Source organism: Martes martes (assembly GCF_963455335.1).
Source record: "Martes martes genome assembly, chromosome: 10".
Classification (NCBI taxonomy): Eukaryota; Metazoa; Chordata; class Mammalia; order Carnivora; family Mustelidae; genus Martes; species Martes martes.
The window spans coordinates 96,199,451-96,216,323 of NC_137898.1; positions in this window are offsets into that span (position 1 = coordinate 96,199,451).

Consider the following 16,873-nt stretch of genomic DNA (forward strand, 5'->3'; position numbering starts at 1 on the left):
ACCCAGTCTTGCACTGAGAATCCATTCTCCACACTGCTGCTCTGGGGCGTTGTCCTATGGTTGTTCAACCTCCATTTAATAAGCACCTACAAAGTACCGAGTTACATGCTCAGCTCTAATGTTCAAATCTGATCATGTCCCTCACTCACTTATGGATTATAATGGCCCCTCAATTCCTACAGGATAGATCCCACACAAGTGGCACTGAGGTATGGCCATAGTCCGGATGCTGTCTGCCTTTCCAAGATCTTCTCCATCACCCCAACACTTACCCCCTCCCTGCTGGCCATCCTTATCCCACCACCAACTTACCTTACTTCTGTCAAGTGTGGTGTTTCCCATCACCTATTCCTGAAAAGGCCTCTCCCCTCCATTCTCCACCTGCTGGGTTCCTTTCTTCCCCGGCCATCCAGCTTTAGTCACCGGATTAATGAAGTCTTCTCGGCTCTCCCACATAGATTGCAGTGTCCTCCCAAACCATTTTTTTAATTCCCCCACTGTATCACTTAACCTACAATGTTTTAATTATTTGCTTATATTCCAACAAGGTCCAAGTTCCCCTTAGAGAGAAGGGACTCTCTTATTTATTTTTGTATCGCTGGTGTCTAACTTAATGGGCAGTGTGTAGTCAATGCTCATCTAACGTTAAGGAAAACATGAATTATGGTAGATAGCATTTACTGTAAACTCACCGTCGCCAGGGCTGTTCTAAGTGCTTTACTCATGCAATTCTTCTAAAACTCTGAAGAGGTACTGTTGTTACCCTCATTTTACAGATGAGGAGACTTAGGCACAGAGTGATCAAATAACTTGCCTAAAGTTAACTTGGTTAGTAGAGGATCCAGTATTCCAACTTGGGCCAAACCTACAATTGTCTGCTTAGTCCATTACATTTTTATAAAAGACCTGCATCTGGGGCACCTGGGTGACTCAGTGGGTTAAAGCCTCTGCCTTCGGCTCAGGTCACGATCCCAGGGTCCTGGGATCGAGCCCCGCATTGGGCTCTCTGCTCGGCAGGGAGCCCACTTCTCCCCTCTCTGCTTGCTTGTGATCTCTGCCTGTCAAATAAATAAATAAAGTCTTTTTTTTTTTTAGATTTTTTTTTTTTATTTGACAGACAGAGATCACAAGTAGGCAGAGAGGCAGGCAGAGAGAGAGGAGAAAGCAGGCTCTCCACGGAGCAGAGAGCCCGATGCGGGGCTTGATCCCAGGACCCCGGGATCATGACCTGAGCCGAAGGCAGAGGCTCCAACCCACTGAGCCACCCGGGCACCCCTAAATAAATAAAGTCTTAAAAAAAAAAAAAGACCTGCATCTGAGGACAGCAGAAGGAAGACTTCCCCTGTACCTCCCCCCAAAATTCTACTCTTCTATATGATTCTAGTAACAGAATAACTTCTACAATCACATTGTTGAGTATAATCCATTAAGACATCCAGGTCTTTTTCTCCCATTCTGTTTTTAGTTCCTAAATTCCTTAGTCCCTGGTACCTACCATTATCAAACCTACCACTCTTTATATTTGCTCACTTCTGTAATTCCTTTTTTAAAAAAAATATTTATTTATTTGAGAGAGAGAAGGAGAGCACAGAGGGAGAGGGAGAAGCAGGCTCCCCGCTGAACAAAGAGCCTGCCTTGGGGCTCAATTCCAGGACCCTGAGATCATGACCTGAGCCGAAGGCTAACCACTTAACAGACTGAGCCACTCAGGAGTTCCTCATTTCTGTAATTCCTGATACTTTTACAATTTCAGGGAAGTCAGAAATGGGCTCTGTTCTTTATCTCTCAATCTGTACATGAACATTAAATTCATAAAGGAAGAGACTAATTAAGATCTTCAAATCCCCTGCACCCAACAGAGGATGTTCCATTTTTCAATTAAAGAGGACTGTTCCCTTGCCTCTAATGATTTACATTCAGAGGGAAATACTTTTGCCTTAAATATATATGTGAACGGTTTCCCACCTTACTTTACCAAGTCTTTATTTTTCATGTTTCTTTGGTTGCCTGTGTGTATTCATAGACTTGTCTACGTTTACCTCGAATACTAGACCCATCTCCTTTACTTGCAGGGATTCCTCTGCTCTGGAGTCCTTCCACTGTTCTATACTGATCCTTGGTTTTCCATACCATAAGGGGCGCCTTTTCATGACATATCCTGGAGCTCAATTCCTTGGAGGGGAATGACCAAGATCTCTTTGGGCTCCCACAGAAGGACAGTCTGACCTAGAAAAGTTCAGCCTCATCGTGACCTCATTCCCCATCTAGATGATGAGTAGAGATTTGACTAGATTTTAAGAAGCAGCAGAGAAGTCACTATTCTTTCTTTCTTTTTTTTTTTTAAGATTTTATTTATTTATTTGACAGACAGAGATCACAAGTAGGCAGAGAGGCAGGCAGAGAGAGAGAGGAGGAAGCAGGCTCCCCGCCGAGCAGAGAGCCCAATGCGGGGCTCCATCCCAGGGCCCTGGGACCATGACCAGAGCCAAAGGCAGAGGCTTTAACCCATCGAGCCACCCAGGCACCCTGAGAAGTCACTATTCTGACCAGTAATGGGAACCGAGGCTGCCTTTCCTTCCTTCCTTTCATGCGGCCCGCTCCTTTTCCCATGTTTCTCTCCCCTTCCATCCTCCCTACCCCCCTCCTACTGCCTGTTTATTTTTAAACCTTACCTCCTAGGTCCTGATTGCATAGCTCATAAATATTCAACATTTCCTAGAAGCAACCTCTGAATGATATTTCACTGCTCAGTGTTATTTCTTCATCTAATCAGAAATGGGGCTAGACTTTTCTCAGGGTCACTTGCCTCCACCCCTGAGCCCTGCACTTATCAGCATGGGGGGCCTTATTTTCCTCTCCATGATATTAATCATAAAGGGATTTGCCCACTGTAACTTTGGAGCCCCTCATGGGCTCCAACCTTGATAGGCCCTGAGACTCCTTTTCTAAATGTGAGAATTCTCAAATATTCCATGATGAGAAGTTTTGCCTATTCTAGGGCAATAGAAGAGGAGAACGTATCTGGAGTTATGACCAGGGTAGAAAAATTAAAAGCACTGTGCTTGGCAAATATTTTCATTGTGTTGAATGATTTCCTATATGCATATAAAAATGGAAAGAAAAATAAGCCAAAATATAAGGAATGTTTGGTTAGGTGTGAAGGGCATATATATGATTTTTCCATCTTTTCTCCCTTTAAAAATATTTTGTTCACTAACAGTGGAAAATATAAAATTATCATTTCAAAGGTGCTAGGTAGAGGAAGGAGGCAGGCAGATTATGGGTCCAGAACTGTCCTCAGGACAAAAACTCCCACTTCAGGGGGCACTCAATAGTAGCCCAAGCCCAGGGCAGCAGCCAGTCTCACCTTTCCTCCACTGGTTTGGAAAAAGGATCAGCAAAGCCACCACTCTTTGCACTGGGGCGAAGGAGGGAACAGAGACAAGGGAATAGGAAATAAAAGCAGGGAATCAAAGAATGGTAGATCCTTTTGCAAATATCCTCTCCCAAACCTCCCTTTAAGACATCTTTTTTTTTTTTTAAGATTTTATTTATTTAAAATAAATAAAGAGGCAGGCAGAGAGAGAAAGAGAGAGAGAGAGAGAGAGGAGGAAGCAGGCTCCCTGCTGAGCAGAGCCTGATGCGGGGCTCGATCCCAAGACCCTGAGATCGTGACCTGAGCCGAAGGCAGAGGCCTTAACCCACTGAGCCACCCAGGCGCCCCCCTTTATGACATCTTAAACAGATCTCATCCAGTCCTGGCTTGAATCCTTCAGAGACACAGGGCTCAAAACCTGGTGGGGAAGCCGATTCTGAGTGGAAACAGCTCCAACAAAGAAAAGAGGTCTTGTCTGTGGGTATCTGCCACGGTTCTAGCTCCCAAAATAATTGGTTGGGAAGCAGTTCAGAAAACAAATGGGGGGGGCGCCTGGGTGGTTCAGTGGGTCATGCCTCTGCCTTCAGCTCAGGTCATGGTCTCAGGGTCCTGGGATCGAGCCCCACATCAGGCTCTTCGCTCGGCGAGGAGCCTGCTTCCCGCCCCCCTTCTCTGCCTGCCTCTCTGCCTGCTTGTGATCTCTGTCAAATAAATAAATAAAATCTTAAAAAAAAAAAAAAAGAAGAAGACAAGTAGGATCGAGAAACAGATGGAATGAATCCAAGAATCAAGGAAAAGAAATCTCTAGCGAAGGTTCTAATATTAGTCGAGACACTGGAGACTCAGGGCCAAGCTCACCTTTTTTTTTTTTTTTTCCTCCAAAGATTTTATTTATTTATTTGACAGAGATGGCAAGTAGGCAGAGAGGGAGGCATGGCGGGGTGGGGGGGTGGGGTGGGAGGCAGGATCCCTGCTACGTGGGGGCTCGATCCCAGGACCCCAAGATCATGACTGGAGCCGAAGGCAGAGGCTTAACACACTGAGCCACCCAGGTGCCCCATCCAAGCCCACCTTTTAATGCTCTGCCCAAAACACACAAGAGGACCTAGGTTGGCAGAGGTTGGGGCTACCGTGGACAGCAATGGCTTGGCCCAGTGTCCAAAGAAGCAGCTTCATGGCCCCCACTTGGGTCCTATTTTGGCACAGCTTAGGTTGGAGAAGGGAGTGGGAAATATTCTAGGGCTATTTCAAAAGGCTAGGGCTGCTGTCAGAGGAGAGCTATTAAAAAAGTGTGTGTGTGTGAGGGGGGAGGGTCGGTGTGGGGACAGGGCCCATGTGTTTTGGGCTCTATTAACTAACTCCCTCCCATCCATCACAGCCTCCCCCCGGGGCCGCTGCAGCCCTGGCAGCTGGGTCACCCCGGGGAGGCTGGGCTGGGGGTCCCTAAAGGGAGCCAGGCTTCAGGCAGAGCAGCGGAGACACATGTGTGCCTGGCTGGGTTGGGGCTGGCGCCTCATTGAGAAGGGGGCTCTCCAAGCTGGGCTTCATTAGGGCAGTGGCACTAATAGGGGAGGGGGTGCAGGGGGCTGGGCTGACAGCCAATTACTTGCTCGTCTGCATTATGGATTAACCCATCTGGGCCTGGGAGATTGGCTCTGAAAGGGGCACAAAAGGCGGGGCGTGACCACAATCACACACTGAATTATCCCGTCTGAGCGCAATTGTCCACCAACAAACGGGGCCTCAGGATGGGTGACCCCCTTGGGTTCTCTCCATCCCCCACCCCTCGCCCCACAGGAAGAGCCGGAGATAAACCGCTGCCTGGTTAAAAGGCAGGGTCTGGGACAAGGAGAAAAGGGATGCCATTCCAGAGAAGCAGGGAATGTAGGGGAGGAGGCTGGGTTTGAGATGAAGTCAGAGAAGCCAGGAGCCAAGCAAAAGTTCCCTCAACCGACTTTTCTAGTTCACTCCTCTGACTCAGAGGGAAAGCCTGATAGAAGAAACTCACCTATCTGAAATACTGAGCAGAATCAGAGGGCCTCAGCAGAGGCTAGGGGCCAGGGATGAAAGCAAGGACCCTCAGAATCAGGTGTCTTGCACTCACCCGTCACCCCTTCTAAGGCTAATTGATTCCAGACATAAGGGGCCCTCAGATGGGGTCTTGGAGGACCCCTGCCCTGCTCTGGCATCTCTGATGCTCTCCCAGTGGGAGTGTCCGCGCTCTCCCCCACACCCCCTTTTTCCAGGAATAAGCTTGCTGGGTGATGGAGAGAAGAATGGGAGGGGGCAGCAGGCAGGGGGGCTCTCTCTGGCTAATCCCCTCATTACCATCTCATAATCAGAATCACGCTTTCAATGTAAATGGGGATGTTAAATATTGGTTTCTCTAGACACAAGCTCCTTTGGAGAAAATTACTGATGCTCCCCCTTTTGCCAGTACTGGCCCACTCCCACAGTGAGGGGGGTGGTGTGAAGTATGAGTGAGGGCTGGGGGCTTAAGAGTCCAGGGGTTGGTGGGGAAGGTGGAGGGGTCTGACAAGAGGGGACAGATTGATTTGTTTTTAGTTGGCCTGGCCAGCCTCCATTTTCCTGACTCTGCAGAAGAAACTCATCCAGAGGAAACTGCTTGTTTCAAACTCACCAAGACTTTGTTGGAGCTGACTGGCTTCTGGTCTCAAATCACTCTTGACTGGAGATCAGTATGGAGTTGTAGAGCCCAAAGTCAGATTACTGGGGTAAGGGAGGGGTATTCATTAGGGAGCTCGGGCACTGTTGTCCCTTACTGGAAACTCCTGGCAAACCCCTGGGAAGGGACCTGGACTTTCCTTCCAACCATTTCCAGATATAGAGCACATCAAGTTACAAGGGCTCTTCAAGGCAGAGCTTCGTGACTGTCCTTTCCCATCAGCCCCATGAAATAGGTATGGCAGTTATCATTCCCAGTGGGCAAGCCTGAAGTCCTCAAGCAATCCAGCCAGGTCCACACGGCTGGTCAAGGGCAAATCCATGCTGGAACATGGTTCTGAGTCCAGCCCCCTCCCTTTGCTCTGTGCTCTACCCTCGAAAACTGAGGCTACTACTCCTATGCCACTAGTGGGGACACAGAGAACACTTGGTGTGGGGACACAGAACACTTCTGGTGACCACAGAAGCCTGTGCATGGAGGGTAGGTATGGGGGGTTCAGGCAGAGGTCATTTTCTGCTCTTCTCTATCGGTGTATGTTAGGACACAAGGCCACAGACTGCTGGGGAGACCATCATACTGTCTGTTCTCTCTCTGTGTATCAGGGGCTCCATCCCTCACTGCCTCCTCTCCACCCCAGGTTTAAAACTGGAAATGAAAAAATTCATATCGACCATAGTGGCTTCTTCTCAGTTTTGCTAAGCATTTTCGTTTTCAAAGTCCTTCCCGGAGTCAGAGGATTAGATCCTTAACAACCACCCTGTGAACTTGCACCATCACTTCGTGCTTCAGGACTCGTAGATTTACTTCCCAGCCCTACTGTTCAGTAGGACGGTGACCTCGGGCCACTAGTGTCGTATTTCCTGCCTTGGTGTCCTCATCTGTGGAACACAGATGATTATAACAGAGCCTACTTCCTAGAGCTGCTGGGAACCATAAACGGGATTAAACATGCCAAACGCTTAGACTAGGGTCTGGCATATACGAAGTTCTCAATCGAGGTTAGCCATTTTGGGGGGGGGGCAGTAAGGAGCGTGACCCAATTTGACAGACGCAGCAACTGAGGCCCAAATGACTAGGAATTCGTTTAAGGTCCCTCGGTTGGTAAGGGCAGAGCTGGCTCTTCGTGCCGGGTGGGAACGAAGTCTGCAGGTGGTCTGGGACTTCTGCCCCACGGAGTTCCTCAACGTGAAAAGAAAAGGTTGATCTTCCGGGGTCCTCTGTTGTGCTGTAGACGGCGAGGGCAGGCTCTCTTTCTGTTTAGCCAGGTTAGGCCCACGCAGAGGAAGGAGAAGCGAGCTCCCCACTGCGGCTAGCACGCGGCGGCAGCGGCGACCCCTCCTCTCCCTGGGCCGGAGGCGCTGGCGGGAGCCAGGGGCACCATGTGGCTTGCGCTAAGCCTCTCCCGAAAAGAGAGGGCGGGAGATGCCTTCGGAGAGCCCCCTCCAGGGCCTCCGAGACGGCTTCCGCTGCTCCGCTCTCTCCGTTTAGCTTTCTCCTCATTAACTCCCCGGCCTCATTAATCAGCCCCGATGAAATGCGCCCCCGGGAACGCTGCCCGCCAGCTCCACCGTTTGGCGCTTTAATTATCCTCCCAGCGGGAGGAGGCGGGGTGGGCGACGTGCGCGCGCGGGCACGCGCGCTCTCGCACACACACTGCCCCGCGGTGTGCGCACACACACCAGCCCAAAGATGGCCAAGCGCAGGCGGGTCCTGGGTCGTGACCCAACCAGGGCAGCAGACACCGGGCTCGGTGCCCAGGATGCTGCATCGGCCACAGGTAGCGGCCAGCGTCTCCGAGGCATCAGTCCAGTGAGTCTACTACGGACCTGTCATTTGCATGAAGTCTCCTCCCTACGAGGGAAGGGGGAACTTCTGTCCCCAAAACTCCACCAACCTTCATCTCTCTTGTTTAATTTCATTTACTCATCACATCCTCGCTGAGCGCCCGCAGTGTGCTGTGGTTTGGGACGTTGGACACATAGACGCAGTGACTTCAGGGACTTCCCAAAACCACGCAGGAGGGACAAAAGAAAAAAAATCCAGTCCAACTTCAAAAAGCAACACAAAAACCCACCTTGGCAAGGGGAGGTTCTTAAAGGGAGCACAGGACACCGCATTAGAGAAGAGCGGGACAATGGAATGCAGCTGTGGCCTGCCAGGAAAGGTTTTCCTAAGAGGATCAAAGCTTGAAGCGGGACTTCAACTCTAAGTGGGAGTTAGCTGGTGAAGGAGTGGTGCCTAAAGAAGCAAACAGCAAATACAGAGAACAAAAGCTAGACTACACTGTGTGTGTGCAGAGCTCTGCGTGTGGGTAATTTGATCCGGCTGAAGGACAGGGTCCAGAACAGGGGACAGCAGGAGGAAAGGAGGCAGATGGGGTAAGACCCAGGTTAAGAGGGGCCTTGTATGCTATGGAGAGAAGGTAGATTTGTTCTAACCTAAAGGCAATGAGGAGTTACAGAAGTGTTTTAAAGCCAGACGGGGACATAGTTAGACTCCCGTTTTGGAAAACCTCTTTTCCATCGAGGAAGATGATTTGGAGGGAGACAGGAATGGAGGCAGGAAGGCCAATTAGCAAGCAAGGTGACTGAGTGGGTGTGGGAGGAGAAATGGGGGGGGTGTGTTTCATATATTTCCCAAGTTTCCTCTGCAAAGGTTTTGGGAATTGGGAGGAAGATGATACTGAGGTATTCCAAGGTGTCTGACTCATTTTAGATCGGAAGGAAGTCAGAGTCCAGATATTCTCCCCTCATGGGAAGCTTATCTGCTACTCCCAGGTAAATAATTTGCTTCATCAGTTCTCTCATCTGTAAGATGAAACATGGGTTTAATTAGGCTTACAAACTCATACCTACAGGGTCCAGGAAGATTAAAAAAAAAAAAAAAGATCTAAGCAGACCAGGGCGAGAACAAATGCCCACTGAGGGCAGTCCCCTTCAACCACAGGCTACTCCAGCCAGGCCGGAAAGGGGTTCAGGTTGACAGATCATCTACAGGACAAGCCAGAGCTCAGTATTTTCAATATGGTATCTCCTAATTTAAAAATACCCATGCAATCAAAACATAGTTGGTGTAAAACACATCACATGTATTGAAATCCATGAAGTCATAATTACATATATATATATATATATATATAAATTTTAAGTCATTGCTCCCCTTTAGAGCACACTAAGTAATCAACTTTCTTTAGAGAAGTATTCCAGATAATAAATGAAGAAGGAATCCCAGAATTAGAATGTCACAATTTGATAAAGCCTAATGAAATAATGAGTCTAGGCAATGATCATTGCTGGTTGTTAATATAACAACAACAACAACAACAACACGACAGACAAGGAGCCATTTACTCTGGGGACAAACAGTATTGCCTATGAAGAATTCGTGCAAAAAAAATCAGACATTAATTGATCTAGCTTTTATATCTAGCAACCAATTTACAGAAAATATAGGGGCAGAAGAACATGTTAAATGGCACCATGGGGATACATTCAACAAAATCCAGACTGTGGAAAATTCTACAGAACAAATGACCCAGTTTTTCAACAAACAAATTGCAAGGGGGAAAAAGAGATTAAGCAGAGAACATCAGGTTAAAAGAGTCATTGCCCTGGACAGATTCATTTGGATTCTAATCTGAAAAACAATACCAAGAAGACAAATAATTGAGACAATTGAGGAAGTTTGAACATTGATTATATATAATGATACATGGTTGATAATGGTATTGTCATTACAGTACTAAATGAGTCCTTGCTTTTTAGAACTATATTGAAATATTTACAGAAGAAATATGATTTCCAAGATTTGCTTCCAAATCGTGAGTGGAGAATGGGGGTATAAATGACAGGAGATTGCCTTTGAATGTTAAGTGCTCAGTCTGGGTGATGGATACACAGGGCTTAATTCTATTATTCTCTCTAATTTTGGAGTGTTTATTATCCACAATATACTCTTATCCACAATAGAATGTTATATATCTATAAAATAGACTTTTTTGTGCATATATATATACATATATACATACATACACACACACACACATACATGCATACATATACATACACACTGTTTTAAAAATACTTTCTGGGCCAAAAGGTGTCTGTTGCCTCCCCTGGGTTCGTGGGCAGCCAGGTTGTGGTTCCATTCACCTGTAAATTGCCCATGATCGAAACCATCAGTGGTGAGAACCTTTATTACTAGACCTCATTTTCCCAAACCTTTTTCTGGTCCCTTTTCAGCTCCTTTCCCAGAGGTGCCCATCTCCCAGAGAAGACGTGATGGTGCCGAGAGAGGAACATTAAAGAGAGCCATAAATACTAGGACGAGTTCCCTGGGACGGAAGACACACGGGATGAGGATGTGTGGAGCTAGAAGTTAGGAGCTGTCACACCCTACCAGGCTTCCTTAAAACCCCTGCCTGCGCCCTTCTACCCTCGCCGCTCCCCACTCTTTCACCTCAACCTTAAAGGTGCACACAACTGGCCGACCTCGCACTTTCTACCTCTGCGTTCCAGAACCCAGACAAAGGCATCCACTGCCCAGGAAAAAATAAAAATAAAAGGCGGGAGTCTCCCCGGAGCAGTTCGGGTTGGAGAAGAGGGCTGTCAATGTGGGGAGTGAGGGGAAGACCCCTTATCCACTGACGCGCGTGAGGGACAGTGTTGGACCCAGGCTGTGTGTGTGTGCGTGCGTATGTGTGCGTGCGCAGTCTCTTCTGGCTGCATCCCCTCCTGCCTCCACTTCTCCCTCCGCAGTGGACGACCCTTCCCCCGGCACGTGTGTGCGGCGCTAACTGCTCATTTAGAGCCGAAGGGGCGGGCTGGGAGAATGAATTACGCGAGCCGGGAGCACGAGGAGGCTGCCGGGCCGGGACGCTGGGCGCCAGGCGGGGGTGGAGGGGCGACGGACAATAGGCAATCAGCGGACCGGTGCGCGGCGGGTTGGGGGTCGGGGGGGAGACGCCTACGGGAGCGTGCTCCCTGGAAGAGTCCCGGCCCTCCCCAGCCCGCAGGCCTCTTTTTGTCCCTTGGCTCCTCCTCCCGCCCGGCCCTGGGGGCCCAGCTTGGCACCCTCTGTAGGCGTTCGGCGAGGGTCGCTCCAGGCCGCCGCTAGACCAGCGTCCTCGGTGCAGACCTTGCCCCTCCGCCCTCGCGAGCGTGCAGGGGTCTGCGCGCAGTGGTAGGGCGGCCGTCCTCCCGGGCTCCCACCTCTTTCATCAGCCGCTCCCCGGCCGGTCCCGGTAATGAGCTCCTGGCCCCCGCGCCATTGTGTGCACGTTAGAGTGAGGTCGGGTCTCCGCGGTGCGGTGGAGGGTGACCGCGCGCGCGGCTGCGACCCCCGCTTCACACCTGCTCCCCGCCCCCAGCCCGGGGCCGGCGCGGGTGTGTCCTCTCCCTCCCCGCGGGAGGGGTCTCAGCTGGGGCTGCACTTGGTAAAGAGGCCGTGGAGAGGACGGCGGCGGCCGGAGGAGCAGCTATAAATTTGGAGCAGATGTGGCCTGACAGTCACCCAGCCTGGGGAGGTGGGCGGGGCGGGGGGGGGGGACTCCGTGCTCCTCCCAGGCCCCATCTTCCAGTGTGCAGCTGGGTTACCAGCACCGGGCCCGAGGTGACCCGGGACTGCGGACATACGGAGCCGGTCCCCCGACTCACACCGGCGCTTGGGCTCTTTGTGTGCCCACGTGTGGGGAGGAATGGAGGTCAGGGAGATGCCCGAATCAGCTTATTCCTTTTTCCCCTTTTAAAAAAAGTGTTTTTGTTTTGTTTTGTTTTTTTCAGAAGAGACAGGCAAAGTCTGCACCCCTGGCTCTGAGCTGCCACTTTTCTGCCAGCAGCTCCAGGAAAATGAGGAAAAATAGCAGAAGCAGGCTTCAGTTGTTCTTTCTACTCTTTTTAATCAGGTGCCCATTTTGTGCAGGAAATGCCAGGTCGGGAGGCACAGGTATGACAGGATGGTGGGGGCGGGGGTGGGAAGAGACTGGGAAAAGGTAGCAACACACACACAGAGTTAAGGACAAACGCCTGCCCTGAGTACTATATATACAGCAATACTGTACATTTAAATAGCACTTCCTTTAGTAGGTAGTATTCTCTCCATTTAACATAGGGAGCAGCCTGGAGAGTGTCCCCAGGAGTGTGGTGGAGTTAGCATTCAATGCAGGCATCCCCATACTAGTGTGTCTGTGTGTTGGGGTGGGAGGAGTTGCTGGAGAGGGCATACCACTATACCACACTGCCACGGAGCTACCCAACCGGCCTTCCATGGACCTAGGAGAATGAAGAGAGTTGGAGCTGAGCCTGGGTAGGGGTGGGCACAGCCTTGGGTCAGCCTGCCTGGCCCGACACTGTCTGGGCTCCCTCTCTAAAGCAGCATGAATTGAAGGAGGAGTCCATGAAGTTTCTAGCATGAAGATCATGGTACCATAACCAATCTGACGTAGAGTAAATTTGGGGGTTAGTGTCCACAACACAGACTCCAACCTGAGTTGGCAGAAACCTCTACAATGACTCTGTGGTCCCTCCTTGTGGCTGCCCCTCTGCCTCCTCTAACCCTGTGGGGCTCACTCTGTGTGGCTTGTAGGATCCATTGCTCCTTTCCCTCCTTTCCATTCTCATTGGTCTCCCTGGTCCACGCCCAGATGGTTTACTAGACCAGTGGTTCTCAGACTTTAACTTGCATCAGAATGCCCAGAGGGCTCGTTAAAACACTCCCAGCTTCGGATTCAGTGGGTCTGTAGTAGGGTATGAGAATCTGCATTTCTGGAAGTTTCCCAGGTGATGACAATGCTGACGGTTGGGACCATACTTTGAGACGAGAAGATGGGAAGCAAAAGTAGGGGCTGAATACTGAAGTACTGTACATGTGATACTGGAAATGGTTACTGGCAGTTCAAGCTCCCAAGGGTACTGGGGTCTCCTCTCTCTGTAAGGGAGAGAGAGGCTAAGTCCCCAAGGAATTGTGGGCATGGTTCAGAATTAGCCCAGTGCCTGTGACTTTCCTGGGGACTTAGCACTCCCCCTAATGGACTGTAACGATTCTGCGCTTTCTTCCACCTTACAAATGGAAGCAAGAATGACCCTAATTTATTTTCCCAACCTAGTTTGGTCATCCATTCATCTCTTTGTCATTAGAGGAGCAGGGGTGCTGTCATATACGTTCTGTTTGCAAACTAATTAGCACAAGTTTTTGGTACTCAGTAGTGAATCAATGAATGTGTATGAATAAATCAATTATGCTTTTTTTCTCTCTTTAGAAGAAACTTAACACTTATAAGTCCCCTCCTCTTCACTCTGCTCCTTCCAGCTGTTCTGAAACAATTTAAAGGTGATTTAAGGTGGATATTTGTCCAAAAAACTCTCTTGGAGGTGTCAGTACCTTTATCATCGATTGGTTAGAAGCCTTTGGCACGTGGCAAGCGAGTAAGGCTTAAGCCAGAAACTGTGCATGGATTTGCACAAATTGAATTGACAGAGAGAGGGAGGGAAGGATGGACAGAGTGGGGGGGGAGGGAGGGAAGCGGGGAGGGAAGAAGGGAGCGAAGGAGAGGAAAGGGGAGAAGGAAAGAGGGAGGGAGGGAGATTGGAGTCGAGCAAGTGGCATTTCACTTCTTACCACCAGGTGGCAGACCTTTCCTCAGGAATGTGAATAACCCTACATTTATTTGAAGCCTGGCCTAAACAACTTTTTTCAAATCAGAGCGAGGACAAAAAGGCTGTTTCTCTACTTAGAAGACTTGGGAATTGAGGCGGGAGAGCAGTTGCTTGTAAATACCTTTGTTAACTGCTGCCAGGGTACTCGAGCAATTCCCTGAGCTTTCTTAACAGTCAGAAAGGGATCAATGAGACGTTCCAGTTTTTCCTTCTGGGAAAGATGTACACCCTGTTGCCCATGTAAGAAAATGGGTTACTTAACTAAGAAAAATACAAAGAATGCATTTTTTTTTAGAGGAAATGAGGTTTTTTTTAGAAGAATGAGGTTTCTGGTGCCATAAAGACATGGGGCAGCCCTAAATCACTTTATAGGCACATTGTTTGGCTTCCTTCTCCTGGCCATTGTTGGGGAGGTACCCCTCTATTTCCTACCATCCGAGAGTGCTTTATTCTGTTGCTCATATTGAACTTTTTTCAAACAAACAAACAAGCAAAAAAAAAAAAAAAAGAAGAAGACAAGTTTTATTCTAACCCTAGAATCTGCTCAGGGACCTTCTTATGAAATTCCAGCTTGCAATCTAATGGACACTTGCATGGTCTCTCTTACACCCCAAATGATCGTGAGCCTCAGATGATACTCAACAGTCAACAAAACCTAAATCCTACAATAATTAAAGCAAGAGATACACACTTACAACAAGAATATATGTATGTGGGGAGTCTGGGTGGTTCAGTGGATTAAATGCCTACCTTCGGCTCAGGTCATGAACCCAGGGTCTTGGGATGGAGTCCCTCATAGGGTTCGCTGCTCAGTGGGGAGCCTGCTTCTCCCTCTCTCTCTGCCTCTCTCTACCCCTGCTTGTGCTCTCTTTGCTCTCTCAAATAAATAAATAAAATCTTAAAAAAAAAAAGGATATATGCATGCGTCTCTTACAGCAGAACCCAATGAAAGTTTTGGGAGAAAGGAAGGTGAAGATTTCTGTTTTATACATCTCATCTCCCGTGTGGGAACAGCAGATACTGAGAATATAGTAGTATCCACCCCAATGCCAAGGTCAGAGCAGATCTACTCCTTACACAGAAAACAGGAAACTGTATATACCAGTATCAGGCTCTCTACCACAGGTGGGATATTATTCTGTTAGCCAGCAGGGATCCTTAAGTCTCTCAGTAGATCAACATGAGGCCTTCTCCCTCATTTGGGAGTGCTCAGATCCCAGATGCACACTGAGGGTCTCAAACTAAGCAAAGCTCCCCTGCCCAGAGTCCTTCACTAGTCAGTTCTCTGCCGCGGGGTCAGCTCCCTTGTTCACCTTCAGTATTTATGGATATGGGTGGTAAATACAGAGACTATGGAGAAAAAGTATTATTTAAATAGTACACATTTGTTGTGTGTGTGTGTGTGTGTGTTTTCTATGTGGGTGAACAGAGTCACTCAAAACATATTTATGGAATGCCTTCGGGGCACATTGCATGGCACTTCACCCTTCATTGAAAATCCATTAAAACAATTACCAGGTCACGCTTGGAAACTTTTTTCCACAAAGGAATTTGCTTTAGTTGCTCAGTTAGCAGGAACTAATTTGAGATGCAAATTTAACAACCCCGTTTGCACTAGGAAGGCCTTACGTAAACCATCACACAGTGAAATAATATATGTGAATTTATTCATACCTGTATCTGAGTATATGGATTTAAAAGCTACAAATCAGGGGCACCTGGGTGGCTCAGTGGATTAAGCCTCTGCCTTGGGCTCAGGTCATGATCTCAGGGTCCTGGGATTGAGCCCCACATCGGGCTCTCTGCTCAGAAGGGAGCCTGCTTCCCTCCCTCTCTCTGCCTGCCTCTCTGCCTACTTGTGATCTCTCTGTCAAATAAATAAATAAATAAATCTTTTTTAAAAAGCACTACAAATCTAATGGGATAGTGTTCATGTGAGGGAAGAATAACTCTAGAAGTTAGTGAAGCATCTTCTACTAATTCTCCAAAGTTAAATGTTTACCCTGGAAGGTTATGGCCTGGTTATAGGCCATCTAAGGCCACCAATAAATGGAAGTGGGTTCACATCTGTAACACTTATGGAATGTCCTATCTTTTTGACTCTCATACCAGGCAACTAGACTCAAAAAACAAAACAAAACAGACCAAAACCCCTAATTTTTACTGAGCTAGTGTTGATCAAGGCAGATATCTAGACTCATTCAAACCAACATTTGGTCTTTGAAATTAATTTATAATTGTTTTTTCCCATTGCTCCCTTTAACAACCTTTATTAGCATGTGTGTGTACACCAACGTGGTTCTGTCTTCTTTCAATTACTCATTTAAAGGAATTTCCATTGCCTACATAAGGGACGAAAATGGAGCTTTCCCCCACATCTTGAAAAGCCTAAGTTATCTAGCAGAGAGATGCAGTTTGAAGGAGTTGTGGGAACTTGTTAACAGTTCCCAGTTGCAGTAGGACCTCCTGCCATTCTATTCCTCTCCCTTGATTCTTGTCCCAAATCTCTGCAACCAGTGCCTAATCCAGTGTCTAATCCTTTTTAAGGCAGGAGGAGAGACAAAGAGTGGAGGTGGGCAGAGGGTCTTACTCTGCCTTGAAAAGATACATTTTCTAGCAAATGGCAGAACTGACATAAGGGAACTGAAATAAGGAAACAGTACAGGCATAAGCTGGCATCAGACAGTCTCTGGACTAGGGGGAGATCCACCACTTACCAGGGATAAGATTTGGGGCAAGGAACTTGTCTGAGCGTAAGCTAACTTCATTGTAAAGTGAGGCCGAAAAAAGATAAGGCATAGGAAATGCTTCATATTCTGTCTACTAGAAAGCATCAGTGAATGAAAGCTCTTCGTATCTCCAGACCCGAAGCTCCATGACGATAGAAGCCTATCTAGTTCACTCCCGTGGCTTCAGGTGGGTTCTGGCAAAGCTTCACCTGACAGAGTATGAATGAACCAGCAGAACAGCAGAAAGCCCACTGAACCATCAGTAAACCAGGGTCCTGCATCATAGGAACTTTCTATTCTGGAAAAAAGCTCTGTTTCGAGAAAGAGTCAAAGATGTTCTAAATTGTTGGTCCGCTAGGTAGGGTCCTTCCAGAGGAAGACACTGAGACAAAGATTAGAGGGCAAGGAGCTAATTTCAGAGATAGAATTA